This window comes from Pongo pygmaeus, chromosome 4 (genome assembly GCF_028885625.2).
Source record: "Pongo pygmaeus isolate AG05252 chromosome 4, NHGRI_mPonPyg2-v2.0_pri, whole genome shotgun sequence".
In the NCBI taxonomy this organism is placed as follows: Eukaryota; Metazoa; Chordata; class Mammalia; order Primates; family Hominidae; genus Pongo; species Pongo pygmaeus.
In genome coordinates, this window is record NC_072377.2 from 60,988,484 (window position 1) to 61,004,824 (window position 16,341).

Here is a 16,341-nt window from a genome sequence, read left to right on the forward strand (position 1 = left end):
ATAGATTTTTAAGGCATTATCTCAATTTAAAAAATTAAACATTTTAGAAATTGAAAAGATGACTGTAGGGAAGCCAGTATCCTGTCATCAAAAAGAATAACACAGAACTTGGGAAAAACTTATTCAGGAAACTCTGAAACACATGAAAATTTTAAAAACCTATAAGTTAGTAAGTACAAGCATTTAGAACTATGTCAAACTTTTACCAAACTGTGTATAAGAGTTTGCTAGTATTATTTTTGAACTTAATGAAGGTTAATAAAATTTTTATATTGTAGGGAAGAACAGCAATCTATAGAATTGTTAAGAAATGCTACAGAAAAATTTTAATATTGACAAGTAGCCAGAACTGTATCACTCCTAAATCTCCAACAATGCATAAAAGCACTTTCAGAAAGAACTGCAAGGCATTAATTTGTTTGAATTACACACATTGGGTAATTTGAGATTTGGGCTATTCTGGTGCTATCAAGTAGGGTGTGGTGGTTGATAGCTCACAAGTAAGATTGCCTGGATGTGAATCTTGGTTCTGCCATTTATTAACTGTGCAACTTTGGGCAACTTACTTAAATTCCCTAAGATTCACTGGTTTTGGAGATAATAAAAATACTAGTCTTACAGGGTTTCGGATTAAAATGAGATAATACATATAATGTGGCTGGTACACAGTGAATATTTAATAAACATAGCTATCACTTTTATTATGAATTTGGCTGTTTAAAACTAGAAAAATTACTCGTTGGAAGGACATACAAGAAGAAACTTTTTTTAAAAGAAAAAGAAAAAATATGTATTGCCTTAACTTAGTGGCCTGAACAAAATCAGCTGACGTATCTACATGCCTTTAGTATAAAGTGAGCAAACTCAGCAAGGTAAGAAAAATAAAAAGGTTGACCTTTATATAATAGAATTATTGAACCGCCACAAACAAGATAGCACTAAAGGACATCAAAAAGACAAAACTTGGTGTCATTTTTGAAGGAAAATTGAGAGAAAAAGACAAGTTAATAGAAGATAGTGGGAGATGGAAATTAATACTTAAATATTGAAAGTGAAGAAACCAGGAAAGAGGAGAAATCTAGAAAGATCCTTGGATTTCAGTGAACCTTACCAAAAAGTGAAATCAAGGTTGGGGAAAAATGTAAGGGCCACTAAGGAATTAAAATTTCCAGTTTAGTCACCTATGTGTATTTGTTCTGAGCAAATCCAAAGTTCTGCAGCATAGTAGAATTAGCTATTTATTCTAAATAAGTAGAAAACTGATGATTTCAAATAACAAATCATAAATGAGGAGTTCAAAGTCCCTGGTGCCTTTCAAAGATTTATAATATTCAAGTAAATATGAAGAACTGTAAGAAAATTGGTAATTTGCAGTTGTCTCAATTAGTCAATTAGCATGATGTCAAATTTTCAACAGAAATTTAATGCCCCCTCCTTTTTTCCCCACACAGAGCCAAGGTGGAATTTTTTTATTTCAATTTTTTAATTTTAATTTTTTTTTTGTAGATGGTGCAAGTTTTGTCACAACAGAAACAACTGTACTTGTTGCTCCTGAGAATTTCAGGTGACAACAGATATGCTTTCTTTTTTTCTTTCTTTCTTTTTTTTTTTGAGACAGGGTCTCACTCTGTCACCCAGGCTGGAGTGCAGTGGTGCGATCTGGGCTTGCTGCAACCTCCTCCCGCCAGGCTCAAGCTATCCTCCCACCTCAGCCTCTAAAGTAGCTGGGATCCCAGTTGTGCGCCACTATGTTGCCCAGCCTGGCCTCAAGTAATCTTCTTGCCTCAGCCTCCCAAAGTACCAAAGTGCTGGGATTATAGGCATGAGCCACCATGCCTAGTCTTAAAGCTTTTTTGAATGTCTTGATGAGAAGTATAAAATATTCCAAAGTTTGACGAATTAGGTTGAGAGGTGAATTAGAGTTCCACAGCAAATATTACATAGGTGATAATGCAGAATAGTTTATCAATGATTAACAAAAATGCTAAATACTTCTATAGTATTAATTTGTCAGACATTACATTGATATAATTTGGTAGGGGCTAAATATACAAGATGACATAAACAGACATATTCCAGCCTGGCCAACATGGTGAAACCCTGTCTCTACTAAAAGTACAAAAATTAGCCAGGAGTGGTGCACACACCTGTAGTCCCAGCTACCCGGGAGGCTGAGGCAGAAAGAATTGCTTGAACCTGGGAGGCAGAGGTTGCAGAGCAAACAAAACCCAGACGTAATCACTTTTAACATCTCAATCTCTGAGTTTTAAAACAAGTCCCAGATGCAAGACCACTAAGTCAAATCTAAGTCACTAAATGAGTCTCTAATTGTTTAAGATTGGTTTTAATATGGAGTCTGGCTATGATTTGAATGTTTATGTCCCCTCCAAAATTCATATGTTGAAACTTAATTGCCAATGTTATGGTATTAAGAGGTAGACCCTTTTGGAGGTAATTATGTCAGGAAGGCAGAACCCTTATGAATGGAGTTAGTAACCTTATGAAAAGTTTGAAGGGAACTAGCTAGACCCCTTTTGTCTTTCCATCCCTTCCCCCATGTGAGGACACAGCATCAAGGCACCATCTTGGAAGCAGAGACCAGGTCCTCACCAAACATCAAATCTGCAGGTGGCTTGATCTTGGACTTCCCAGCCTCCACAACTGCTAGAAATTAATTTCTATTGTTTATAAATTACCTAGCCTCAAGTATTTCATTAGAGCAGCACCAAGAGACTGAGATAGGTCCCAGTAGGGAATGAACAGCTTAGTTGACTTGCTTGGTACTTTCAACTTTTATTTAAAATGTTGGTGACTGAGCCAGGCATGGTGGCTCATGCCTGTAATCTCAGCTACTCAGGAGGCTGAGGTGAGAGAACTGCTTGAGCCCAGGAGTTTGAGATTGCAGCGAGCTACAATGGCACCACTGCATTCCAGCCCAGGTGACAGAGTGAGACTCTGTCTCTGAAAGAACAAAAAATGTTAGTGCCTGTACTGAAGCAGTTCTCTCCATAAAAAGGACATAGAGAGCAATCAAAGAAAACTGGTATGACATTATTTTAAAAAGGTATTGACTGTGATTATTGGCGTATCTCAAAGAATAACAGCCCTTTCCATACTAGGCTCAGAAATGTCTTTTCACAATTCTTTGCAAAAATAAATCTATAGTATCTATGCCAAGATGCTAGCATCAATCTGCAATAGAATACACTAGCTTGTGCCCAAATAAATGTGACCACGGACCCACATACAACTATTATATATGTTCTTTCTCAGAGACTAAAAATGAATATTACTGAATACTTCTGTGTATGTTATAGAGTTTCAGTTACTACATTTATACTCAGTGTACTAGGTTAGAGGTTGGCATATTTTTTTCTGTAAAGGGTCAGATAATAAATATTTCAGCTTTTTGAGCCACATAGTTTCTGCAGCTACTGAATTCTACCGGTTAGCATGAAAGGCAATTGAGTGTGCATGGCTGTGTTCCAATAGAACTTTATGAAAAAAATATATCTGTCAGCAGGCCAAATTTGGTCATAGTTTACTCACCTCTGTAGTATGCCAACATAAAAGCAAATGGAACCACACCACAAAAAAGTCACCCTGGTGGAAGCAGTTATGTTATGTATATATGTTTTCTTCTGTATTCGTCTGTAACAGCTATAAACTCCAATAACAAACTTTTCTAAATTGCTTCCTGATGAATCATTTACTGGTCAGCCAATAGGATCTATAATGCTCCTATTCTGATGTGACAGTTGGAACATGCTTCCAACCTGATCAATAAATGCTTCAAAAGGCATTAAATTTGACAGTGCTGGAGGATAGTGTGGTCTCACAAATAAATTACCAAAGCAATGCTATGGTACCAAAGAATCTCTCCTTCTACACTGGGAACACTAAATGCTCTCAAGTTATATTTAAGTGGTAAGAAAGAAAGAACCCTAGCAAAGGACAGAAATTTAAGTATGTTTTAAAATTCAGGCCTGGTAGACATTTTTAACCTCTAAGTGATTTTTGTTGTTTTTTTTTTTAACTTTTAAGCCCATATATACTTTTTAAAAAATACCATATAGGTCCAGTGTGGTGGCTCATGCCTGTAATCCCAATGCTTCAGGAGGCTGAAGCAGGAGGACTGCTTGAACCTAGGAGTTCAAGGTAACAGTTAGCTATGATAGTGCCACTGCACTAAAGCTTGAGTTTCAGAGCAAAACTCTGCCCCTAACCCCAAAAAGAAAAAAAAAATACTAAACAGTACTATTTTAATTTGTAGTTCAGGTTGGTATTCCATCCTCCTATGCTGAGTCTACCCTTATTGTAAGTATTTAGAGTATTATAAAATCACAATTAAAAGCATATTATTTTATGTATGTAACTGAAATATATAGTATTTAAGATTGTGATTAGAAATCTAAGGCTAACTGGCTGGGCGTGTGGCTCACGACTGTAATCCCAGCACTTTGGGTGGCCAAGTCAGGCAGATCAAGAGGTCACGAGATCAAGACCATCCTGGCCAACATGGTGAAACCCCATCTCTACCAAAACACACACAAAAAATTAGCTGGGTGTGGTGGCGTGTGCCTGTAGTCCCAGCTACTCAGGAGGCTGAGGCAGGGGAATCGCTTGAACCCGGGAGGCAGGGGTTGCAGTGAGCTGAGATCGCGCCACTGCACTCCAGCCTGGCAACAGAGCGGGACTCCATCTCAAAAAAAAGAAAAAGAAAAAGAAAAGAAAAGGAATCTAAGTCTAACTGTTCTCAGAGGTCTAGAGGAAGGAAAGGTAAATTTTATTTTATTAGAAACAAAGAAACTGTAGGTGACAACTTTTTTTTTTTTTTTTTTTTAAGACAGGGTCTTGCTATGTGGCTCAGGCTGGAGTGCAGTGGTGCAATCTTGGCTCACTGCAACCTCTGCCTGTCGGGCTGAAGCGATTCTCCTGCCTCAGCCTCCCAAGTAGCCGGGATTACAGATGAGAGGCACACCACCACGCCTAGCTGATTTTTGTATTTTTAGTAGAGACAGGGTTTCACCATGTTCGCCAGGCTGGTCTTGAACTCCTAACCTCAAATGATCCGCCCACCTCAGCCTCCTAAAAGTGTTGGGATTACAGGCGTTAGCCACCGCAATTGGCCGAACCTTCTATCTTAGCACGAAGTTTGTAGTTGTTTATGAGGCAGAGAGATTTTTCTTAAGTTAGGACATGGGTAATTTTGACCTATGGAAACTTTTTTTTTTTGAGACGGAGTCTCACTCTGTCACCAGGCTGGAGTGCAGTGGCACGATCTCGGCTCACTGCAACCTCCGCCTCCTGGGTTCAAGCGATTCTCCTGCCTCAGCCTCCTGAGTAGCTGGGACTACAGGCATGTGCCACCACACCTGGCTAATTTTGGTATTTTTTTTTTTTTAGTAGAGATGGGGTTTCACCATATTGGCCAGGATAGTCTTGATCTCTTGACCTCATGATCTGCCCGCCTCAGCCTCCCAAAGTGCTGGGATTACAGGTGTGAGCCACGGCACCTGGCCGAAACGTTTTTAAAAAACCTTTCTCCTCAGCAGTTGCCTGCTATCCTACATATGTCAGATCTTTGCCATGTCTGAAGGTATTAAAAAGAAAAAAGAGGCTGGGCGCAGTGGCCCACGCCTGTAATCCCAGCACTTTGGGAGGCCAAGGCAGGCGGATCACTTGAGATCAGGAGTTCAAGACCAGCCTGGCCAACATGGTGAAACCCCGTTTCTACTAAAAATACAAAAATTCGCGGGGCGTGGTGGCGGGCAGCTTTAATCCTAGCTACTCAGGAGGCTGAGGCACAAGAATCGCTTGAACCAGGAAGGCAGAGGTTGCAGTGAGCCGAGATCACTCCACTGCACTTAGCCTGGGCAACAGAGCGAGACTCTGTCTGAAAAAAAAAAAAGAAAAAAGAAAAGAAAAGAAAAAAGAAAACAAGGTGGAGGTACAACTTACAACTTATAGTGTGCTCATCTACGGAGCTCGGCAATGGATAAGACACTGCCTGGGAGTCATGACAATTAGGTGTTGGTCGAGTTTGCCATTAAATGGTTACCTGGTGTTGACTGGGTTTCTCCCAACTCGGTGGACCTCAGTTTCCTTCTCTGTAAAATGAGGAGAATGCGCTTGACTAGCTGCTCTCAAACCCCTCTTCCAGCTGAGATGTCAAGCTACCCACTATCAACACACTCACTCTCACAACTGAGTCGTGTGAAAAGCGTGGCGAGGGCTTACCAGTCATGGCCCTCACCCCACGTGTGGTCCTACCTCAAGGCCCAAAGGGGGTTCCTCCCTCATGTTCCCCCTCTAGATGTCCCCAACTCGGGAAGGAGAAAGGTGCTCCCAGCCGTGATCGCGCCACCTCACTCAAGCCCAAGCGACGGAGCGAGACCCTACCTCAAGAGAGAGAAAAAAGGGTGCTCCCATTCCTGCAAGTCCCGCAATTCTCCTACTCCCTCCTTCTCTCACCCGAGGGTCAGGGTGTTCATTTACCCTAAACCTATCTTTTCTCTAAGGCTCCAGCTGACACCGACTCCCATAGACACTCGGATTCCCTCAGACCCCGAGCGACTCCTGACTTCCTTTCACTGAGCCCTTGAGGAGCGCGCGCCGTGCCTCCGGAGCAGTCTCCGCGGCTCCAGGCTTTGGCCTCCCTGAGTGCCAAAAGAAGAGACGGTTCCGATGCGCTGCAAAGAAGAACTATCCCAGGTGACAGCCGGCTTCGCCCCAACCTCAACCCTTCCCGCCGCCTTCCCTCGGATACCTTCCCACCTCCCCGAGGGGCGAGTTTGCTAGACGTGGGAACGTGATCTACCTGAGCAGGCCGAGCCTTCAACCTCGGAGAACTAGACGAGAAGATAAAGACTCCCTTCCCAAATTCTCGCAATTTGCGACCGCGGGGCTCCTAGTCCAAACAGGAAGCGGCAACAGCCTGGGTCGCAGGGGCCGGCGGGGGTTGGAGTTCTGAATGAGCCAAGCCGGCGGTCGCTGTCAAACCTCTCGCCGCTAAGGACTACAACTCCCAGAGGGCTCTGCGACGGCCAGCACGCCCATCACCGCAGGGCCCAGCCCCAAGGCTTCAGGAGGCGGGGCAGCCGGCGCGCCCAGGTGGGCGAGTCTAGTCGGAACTGCAGCCCCGAGTTTGCTCTTGTTCCTTGTCCCGGCTGGAGACTGGGAGGGATAGTAGAAGGCATGCGATCTCTTGCCATTCATAGAGCCCCGGAGGCCACGTGAGAAAACGCTGATGCGGCATCTCCATCGAGGGATCACCCCTCTTTTGGGCTTTCCTGGCGCGTGTTGTATGATCTGGTTACGTCCTTGGACCCTACAGACACAAAGGGAAGCTGGTTTGAAAAAACTGTTGAGTTGGCATGCTCCCTCCGTCGTCTAGATATTTGGGTTTGTTTTTTAAAAATGTGTTTGCAAATTAGTCTCTAGGCTAAAAGGGGCTTTAGAAGGATTTTAGAGGCCCACCCCACATACCCAGCAATTTCCCCCAAAACTTCCCCAAGTAAACATACAGTCTAAGTAAAATTAATGTGCTTCTTATGAAAATCAGTTCAAGGTCAGTCCCTGAAAAGCATATGGCCACCCTAAGCTCTTCTTACAAAGGAAGCCAGTGGCTCTTTTTGTTTCTTTTTCTTTTTTTCTGTTTAAACCGGAAGAAACAGTGTCTGTAATGCTAGAAAAAAACTAAAAATTTAGGCCGGCTCCGTGGCTTATGCCTATAATCTCAGCATTTTGGGAGGCTGAGGTGGGAGAATCACTTGAGGCCAGGAGTTGGAGACCAGTCTGGGCAACATAGGGAGACCCCATCTCTACAAAACAATTTAAAAAATTAACTGGGCAGGGTGGCACCTGCCTGTAGTCAAGCTTACTTGGGAGGCTGAGGCAGGAGGATCGTTTGAGGCCAGGAGTTAAGGCTGCAGTGAGCTATGATGGTGCCACTGCACTGCAGCCTGGGTGACAGAGCAAGACCCTGTCTCAAAAACAAAACGAAACAAAATAAAAAACCTAAACTTGAAAATTCAAATTTAGGCTGGGTGTGGTGGCTCACACCTGTAATCCCAGCACTTTGGGAGGCTGAGGAGGGCAGATCACAAGGTCAGGAGTTTGAGACCAGCCTGACCAACATGGTGAAACCTGTCTCTACTAAAAATACAAAAATTAGCCAAGATTGGTGGCTTGCATCTGTAATCCCAGCTACTCTGGAGGCTGAGGCAGGAGAATCGCTTGAATCCAGGAGGCGGAGGTTGCAATGAGCTAAGATTGTGCCACTGCACTCCAGCATGGGCGACAGAGCGAGACTCCATCTCTAAAATAAAATAAAATAAAAATTCAAATTTAACAAGTAGCTAACATTGAATGCCAAGAATTTTACGTGTATATCTTTTTAAGTCTTTACCACAGTTCTGGAAATGACAATATCTCTTTAAGTCTTTATCACAGCTCTAGAAATGTCTATTTTCCTGTCTTACAGATAAGGAAATAGTCCCAGAGAATTTAAGTGCCTTGTACAAGGCCAAACAACTACTAAGTGGCAGAAGATCTGGAATTCATACTAAGATCTTATCCCAAAGCCTGTGTGCTCTCAAACACTGCATCTATTATGGAGGGCTTGACAAATGCAAGGCAAACGATTTAATGAATGTTGTCTTTAAGGGAGATAAAAGTTGTTTTGCTGATGGTATTCTTGTTCAAAAACTTTTTGAACTGCTCATTGGCCCTGCCTTCAAGTCAGGGCCAGTCAAGTAACACAAGTCAGTAATACATTCTTTTGATAGTTTCAGTGATAGCAACCTTTCTTTTTTTTTCTGCATTCCAGGCTGAGAAAATAATTTCAAGCAAGGCTGGGAAACACAAAAGTAAATAATATGAAATGATGTCAGCAAAAAATGGGAAAAAAGTAGGGAACTCAAAAATGAATAAGCTGGCAAAACTGTCAGGAGCACCTTTTTTGGAAACTCTGAAACTGATAAAAAACTCACAAAAGCCAGGGGAACATGTAATGAAGAAAAAACTGCTGAATTTTGGTAAGAGGGTTCTGTGGTCATCTTCTGCTCTCCAAGTTGGCAGTGGCCTTGAAAATGGCAGCCACATTCCTGATGTGGGTTGCTGGCACCAGAGGGAGCACTATGGACCTTACCCTCCAGGAATTGTAGGTGTGTTTTGACCTCTCTGATGGTTTCCTGAAGGTTCAGCTCAACGGCTTGCCTTTGTTTCACCTGCCTCAGAGCTTCCTCAGGGCTCAGGCAGCTTCCCAGGCAGTATTTGTCAAAAACATTAAAGGCAAACAGCCAGTGTCACAGAAAGCAAGGTATGAAAGCCAGGACAAGCAATAAACAGACCAAAAATCCTGGGAAGGAAGAGGCTGGAGAAGGAGATAGTTGGGGCAATAAAGGCTTTGGAAAGCTTCATTTTATTCTGGGGAATCTAGAAGGCCATCGGCATGCCCTGGTCTGGATGCATACTCAGAGAAAAACCTAAGAACACCGTAAACTCTCACCTCTGACTGACCGTCAGCTTTCATACAAGCAGGAAGTGAAGGCTAAGGTGGCGTTGTAAACTACCTTGTTAAGCATTGAAGGGGTGCCACAACACATAGCTAACTGGCAAAGACTGGGAGTGTATTCTCGCATTTTGGGCTTTTATCTTTTTATTTTTTGGTTCCAGACATTTAATAAAAGAAATAAACAACAACAACAAACTCTGGTGGGGAGTGGGAGAAGCAGATATCCAGAATTACCAATATTATATACAAAATGTCCAGTTTTCAACAAGAAAAAATTATGAGGCATGCAAAGAAACAAGAAAGTATGGCTTATTTATAAGGAAAAAATTTTTAAAGAACATTCCTTTGGGAAGCCCAGACATTGTCAACTGTCCTCAATATGCTCAAAGAGCAAAGAAAATAATAGACAATAACTAAAGGAAACCAGAAAAAGTGAATTGTTCAATAAATATAGGATACTATAAAAGAGGTAGAAATTATAAAAAGAAACCAAATAGAGTTGCTGGAGTTGAAAAGCACAATAATTGAAATATAATGTTCACTGGAGGGGTTCAATAGCGGGTTTGAGCAAGCAGAAGAAAGATTGGGGAATTTGAAGATGTTTCAAGGTATACAGTTTGAGGAACAGAAAGAAAAAATAAGAAAAATGAACAAGACCTGTAAGGATTGTGGGACACCATCAAGCAAACATTTGCACAGTGGGAATTCCAAAAGGAGAGGAGAAAAGAAAGGAGTATAAAGAATATTTGAAGAAATAATAGCTGAAAAATTACCAAATTTAATGAAAGACAGGCGTCTACACATCTAAGAAGCTCAATGAACTTCAGGGCAGATAAACTGAAAGGGATCTACACCAAGACAAATTGTGATTAAATTGTTAAAAGACAAAAACAAAGAGAATTTTGACAACAGCAAGAGAGAAATGACTGGTCATGTATAAGGAATCTTCATTAAGATTAACAGTAGGCTTATCATCAGAAACCATGGACCTCAGAAAGCAGTGGAATGACATAAGTGCTGCGAAGAAAAGCCAAAAAAGAATCCTGAATCTGGCAAAAGTATCCTTAAAAAATGAAGGAGAAATAAATATGTTCCTAGAACAACAAAAACAGAAGGAGTTCATAACTACAAGGAATACTAAAGGAAGTCCTTCAGCCTGAAAAGAGGCTAGGAGAGAGTAACTCAAAGCCATATGAAGAACTAAAGAATATCAGTAAAGGTAACTACATAGGTGAAATTAAAAGTAAGTAGTTTTCTATTTTTGGATTTGTAACTCCTCTTTTTTAAGGAAAAAGGATTTAAAAAATAAATGCATAAAAGAATAATTATAAATCTATATTAATGAGCACATAATATATAAAGATGTAATTTTAGACAGTGCTACCCTAATAGTTGGAGAATTCAACACCTTGCATTCCATAAAGGCCCAGATAGAAGATCAACAAAAAAGTTTAAGACTTGAACAACACATAAACCAACTAGATCTAACAGACATTTATAGGACATCACTCCCTCCCAAGAACAGCAAAGTGTATGATATGGTTTGGCTGTGTGTCCCCACCCATATCTCATCTTGAATTGTACTCCTTATAGTTCCCACGTGTTTTGGGAGGGACCTGGTGGGAGATAATTGAATCATGGGGGCAGTTTTCCCCATACTGTTCTTGTGGTAGTAAGTCTCATGAGATCTGATGGTTTTATAAGGGGTTTCTGCTTTTGCTTCTCTCTCATTCTCTCTTTGCCTGCCACCATCCATGTGAGATGTGACTTGCTCCTCCTTGCCTTCTGCCATGATTATGAGGCCTCCCCAGCCATGTGGAACTGTAAGTCCAATTAAACCTCTTTGTTTTGTAAATTTCCCAGTCACAGATATGTCTTTATCAGCAGTGTGAAAATGGACTAATACAGTAAATTGGCACCAGTAGAGTGGGACGCTGCTGAAAAGATACCTGAAAATGTGGAAGCGACTTTGGAACTGGGTAACAGGCAGAGGTTGGAATAGTTTGGAGGGCTCAGAAGAAGACAGGAAAATGTGGGAAAGTTTGGAACTTCCTAGAGACTTGTTGAATGGCTTTGACCAAACGCCTGATAGCGACGTGGACATAAGGTCCAGGCTGAGGTGGTCTCAGATGGAGATGAGGAACTTATTGGAAACTGGAGTAAAGGTGACTCTTGTTATGTTTTAACAAAGAGACTGGTGGCATTTTGACCCTGCCCTAGAGATTTGTGGAGCTTTGAACTTGAGAGAGATGATTTAGGGTATCTGGCAGGAGAAATTTCTAAGCAGCAAAGCATTCAAGAGGTGACTTGGGTGCTGTTAAAAGCATTCAGTTTTATAAGGGAAGCAGAGCATAAAAGTTTGGAAAATTTGTAGCCTGACAATGCAATGGAAAATAAAATCCCGTTTTCTGAGGAGAAATTCAAACTGGCTGCAGAAATTTGCATAAGTAACAAGGAGCAGAATGTTAATCCCCAAGACAATGGGGAAAATGTATCCAGGGCATGTCAGAGGCCTTCATGGCAGCCCTTCCTATCACAGGCCCAAGGCCTTGGAGAAAATGGTTTTGTGGGCTGGGCCCAGGGTCCCCGTGCTGTGTGCAGTATAGGGACTTGGTGCCCTGCATCCCAGCCACTCCTTCCAGAGCCATGACTAAAAGGGGACAAGGTACAGCTCAGGCTGTGGCTTCAGAGGGTGGAAGCCCCAAGCCTTGGCAGCTTCCACATGGTATTGAGCCTGCAGGTACACAGATGTCAAGCATTGAGGTTTGGGAACCTCTGCCTAGATTTCAGAGGATGTATGGAAACACTTGGATGCCCAGGCAAAAGTTTTCTGCAGGGGTGGGGGTGCTCACGGAGAACCTCTGCCAAGGCAGTGTGGAAGGGAAATGTGGGGTGGGAGCCCCCACACAGACTCCCTACTGGGGCACTGCCTAGTGGAGCTGTGAGAAGAGAGCTACCGTCTTCCAGACCCCAGAATGGTAGATCCACCGACAGCTTGCACCATGTGCCTGAAAAAGCCACAGACACTCAATGCCAGCCCATGAAAGCAGCCGGGAGGAAGGCTGTACCCTGAAAAGCCACAGGGGTGGAGCTGCCCAAGACTATGGGAACCTACCTCTTGCATCAGCATGACCTAGATGTGAGACATGGAGTCAAAGGAGATAATTTTGGACCTTTAAAATTTGACTTCCCCGCTGGATTTTGGACTTGCATGGGGCCTGTGGCCCCTTAGTTTGGGCCAATTTCTTCCATTTGGAACGGCTGTATTTACCCAATGCTTGTACTCCCATTGTATGTAGGAAGTAACTAACTAACTTGCTTTTGATTTTGCAGGCTCATAGGTGGAAGGGACTTGCTCGTCTCAGATGAGACTTTCATTTTTTTAAAGACAGCGTCTCACTCTGTCACCCAGGCTGGAGTGCAGTGGCATGATCTCAGCTCACTGCTGCAACCTCCACCTCCTGGTCTCAAGTGATTCTCCTGCCTCAGCTTCCTGAGTAGCTGGGAATATAGGCACCCACCACCACACCTGGCTAATTTTTGTATTTTTAGTAGAGATGGGGTTTCACCATGTTGTTCAGGCTGGTCTTGAATTCCGGACCTCAGGTGATGCCCCTACCTTGGCCTTCCAAAGTTCTGGGATTACAGGTGTGAGCCACTGCACCCAGCCTCAGATGAGACTTTGGACTATGGACTTTTGAGTTAATGCTAAAATGAGTTAAGACTTTGGGAGACTGTTGGGAAGGCATTAGTGGTTTTGAAATATGAGGACATGAGATTTGGCAGGGGCCAGGGACATAATGATATGGCTTGGCTATGTCCCTACCTAAATCTCATCTTGAGTTGTACTCCCATAATTCTCACACGTTGTGAGAGGGACCCAGTGTGAGATAATTGAATCATGGGGGTGGTTTTCCCCATACTGTTCTTGTGGCAGTGAGTAAGTCTCATGAGATCTGATGGTTTTTTTGTTTTGATTTTTTTTTTTTTTTTTGAGACGGAGTTTCGCTCTTGTTGCCCAGGCTGGAGTGCAATGGTACAATCTCGGCTCACTGCAACCTCTGCCTCCCAGGTTCAAGTGATTCTCTTGCCTCAGCCTCCTGAGTAGCTGGGATTACAGGCATGCGCCACCATGCCCGGCTAATTTTGTATTTTTAGTAGAGACAGGGTTTCTCCATGTTGGTCAGGCTGGTCTCGAACTCCTGACCTCAGGTGATCCTCCCACCTCAGCCTCCCAAAGTGCTGGGATTATAGGCATGAGCCATTGTGCCTGACCCCAAGATCTGATGGTTTTATAAGGGGTTTCCACTTTCGCTTCTGTCTCATTCTCTCTTTGCCTGCCGCCATCCATGTAAGATGTGACTTGTTCCTCCTTGCCTTCTGCTGGGATTGTAAGGCCTCTGCAGCCATGTGGAACTGTAAGTCCAATTAAACCTCTTTCTTTTGTATATTGCCCAGTCATGGGTATATCTTTATCAGCAGCATGAAAAAGGACTAATACAGTGTATGTTTTTCTCAAGTGCATATGGAACATTTACCAGGATAGACTATATGTTAGGCTACAAAACAAGTCTCAATAAGTTGTTTTTCGTTTCTTCGTTTTTTTTCTTGTTTTTCTTGAGACAGGGTCTCACTGTGTCACTCAGGCTGGAGTGCAGTAGCATGCTTATGGCTTACTGCAGCCTCAAACTCTCAGGCTCAAGTGATGTGCCCCCCCACTTCAGCTTCCCCAGTAACTGGGACCACAGGTGTACACCACCATGCCCACCTAGTTTTTGTATTTTTTTAGAGATGAAAAATCCAAAAATATTTTGTATGATTTTAGTATTTTAAAACTTATTGAACAGGGCGCAGTGGCTCATGCCTGTAATCCCAACACTTTAGGAGGCTGAGGTGGGAGGACTGTTTGAGCCCAGGAGTTCGAGATCAGCCTGGGTAATGTGGTGAAACCCTGTCTCTACTAAAAATACAAAAATTAGCTGGGCATGGTGGCGCCTGCCTGTAATCCTTGCTACTTAGGAGGCTGAGGCAGGAGGATCTCTTGAGCCTGGGAGGCAGAGGTTGCAGTGAGCCAAGATGGCACCACTGCACTCCAGCCTGGATGACAGAGTGAGACTCTGTCTCAAAAAAAAGAAAAGATCTCAAATCAATAATCAAACTTTCCACCTTAAGGAACTTGAAAAATAAGGGCAAAGTAAACCCAAAGCTAGCAGGAGAAGGGAAATAATTAGGATTTTAGACGAGATAATTGATTTTTTTTTTTTTTAATAAGCCTGTCCAACATGGTGAGATCCTGTCTCTACAAAAAAATAGAGAAACAGCTGGGTGTGGTGGCATGCACCTGAAGTCCGTCCCTTGGGCGGCTGAGATGGGAGGATTGCTTGAATGTAGGAGTTCAAGGATGCAGTGAGCTGTGTGATTGTGTCACTGCACTCTAACCTGGGTGACAGAGCAAGACCTTGTCTCTCTTAAAAAAAAGAAAAAGGAATAGAGAATAGAAAACAATAGAGAGAATCTACAAAACCAATAGTTGGTCTTCCAAAAGATCAACAACATCAACAAACCTTTAGCTAGACTGGTAAGAAGAAAAGAAGAAAATTACTAAAAGAGAAGTGAAAATGTGGTTATTACTACCAAACTTACAGAAATAAAAAGGATTATGAGAGAATACTATGAACAATTATATGTTAACAAATTCAATGAGCTAGAAGAAATGGACAGATTCTTAGAAAAGTGACTGGTATGTGATGAAAAAATGAGAGTTGATTGGGAAGAGTCCGGATAAACTACCAAAAGCATGTAATTGAATCAAAAATAGATTGGCAAAGACTTAGAGTGTCGGAAACAACTAGGATTGATCCAAATTCTTCTAAATTCTCTAATCTGGAATCTATAGCTCTTGCACACTACAACCCTCAATTCTCATTCAATTGTTCTACAAAAATTTAAACCTCATACCAAATGTTTGAGTGGAGTTTTTTCTTGTAAGAGCTGCATAAGCTCCAAACACACAAACCTTCTCTTGTAACTAAATTCTTGACCTCTGCACAAAATACAATAAATGTCACCTGTGGCACTAAAGAGTAAGCAAAAGCAGAAGGGTAGATAACATTTGAAACAAGGGAACAGCACTGGGTGAGTTTCCCCTGTTTTTGCAGATTCCAGCATGAGAGTAGGCTCCAGTCTGCATCATGAGAAGTGGCTGGAAATCTGGTAGATCACAGCTTTTCTGGTCTAAAAAACTAGAGGACAGAATTTGAGACAATCAGCTGCTGGAAAATAAGGGGGAATACCATAAGTAAAAAAGAGGATAGAACCCCGGATTTTATGCATAAACTCTCCCCAATCTTTCACTGACCACTAAATCATGCATGTAGAATAAATTCTAAGTAGTCCAGTTAAAAATTAAAGACCCAAACAGCTTTTTGAGTTGCCACCCATGAGACAGAGTTTGCAGTTTGAGTCCAAATAAGTGAAGTGACTCCTAAAACAAAGAAAATCAATGTTTTTTTGAGGTAACATAAAATAATCCACAGTTTCTACAAAATACCATACTTAAAAAATGACATTAAAGGATCAGTCATATTCTAAGCTCTTAATAAAAGAGGAAATGCTGGGATTGTATTATGTTTTACTTTATGCATGGCTAGAGACAGTTGACTATGTAGTACACATGGATCATATGCATCATGTGGCAGTTAATCATATTTAATATGAATGTTAATTCATTTGAATCCTCTGCTTTCATTTTTCTGTGTCATTTTTAGTAGCAATAAAAATTTACTTAAAGATTTTTTTTAAATCATAATGTCTAGGATACAATA

General features: G+C 42.1%; 1 protein-coding gene across 6 annotated transcripts in view; it reads right to left on the reverse strand.

The window, feature by feature from the left end:
- The window catches only part of SLC38A9 (solute carrier family 38 member 9), an 83,953-nt gene extending 76,623 nt beyond the window's left edge, over positions 1–7,330 (reverse strand). For 2 of the 6 annotated variants that reach the window (XR_008502605.2, XM_054487960.2), the window contains exons 1-2: positions 6,821–6,939; positions 6,062–6,110 (exon numbers count right to left, since the gene is read on the reverse strand). The gene's annotated coding sequence lies outside the window, so the exon portion shown is untranslated. Of the gene's footprint in view, positions 1–5,961; positions 6,111–6,820 lie in introns of all 6 variants that reach the window. The other 4 variants (XM_054487958.2, XM_054487957.2, XM_054487959.2 and 1 more) reach the window with 4 other exon arrangements.
- Positions 7,331–16,341: the final 9,011 nt, after the last annotated feature.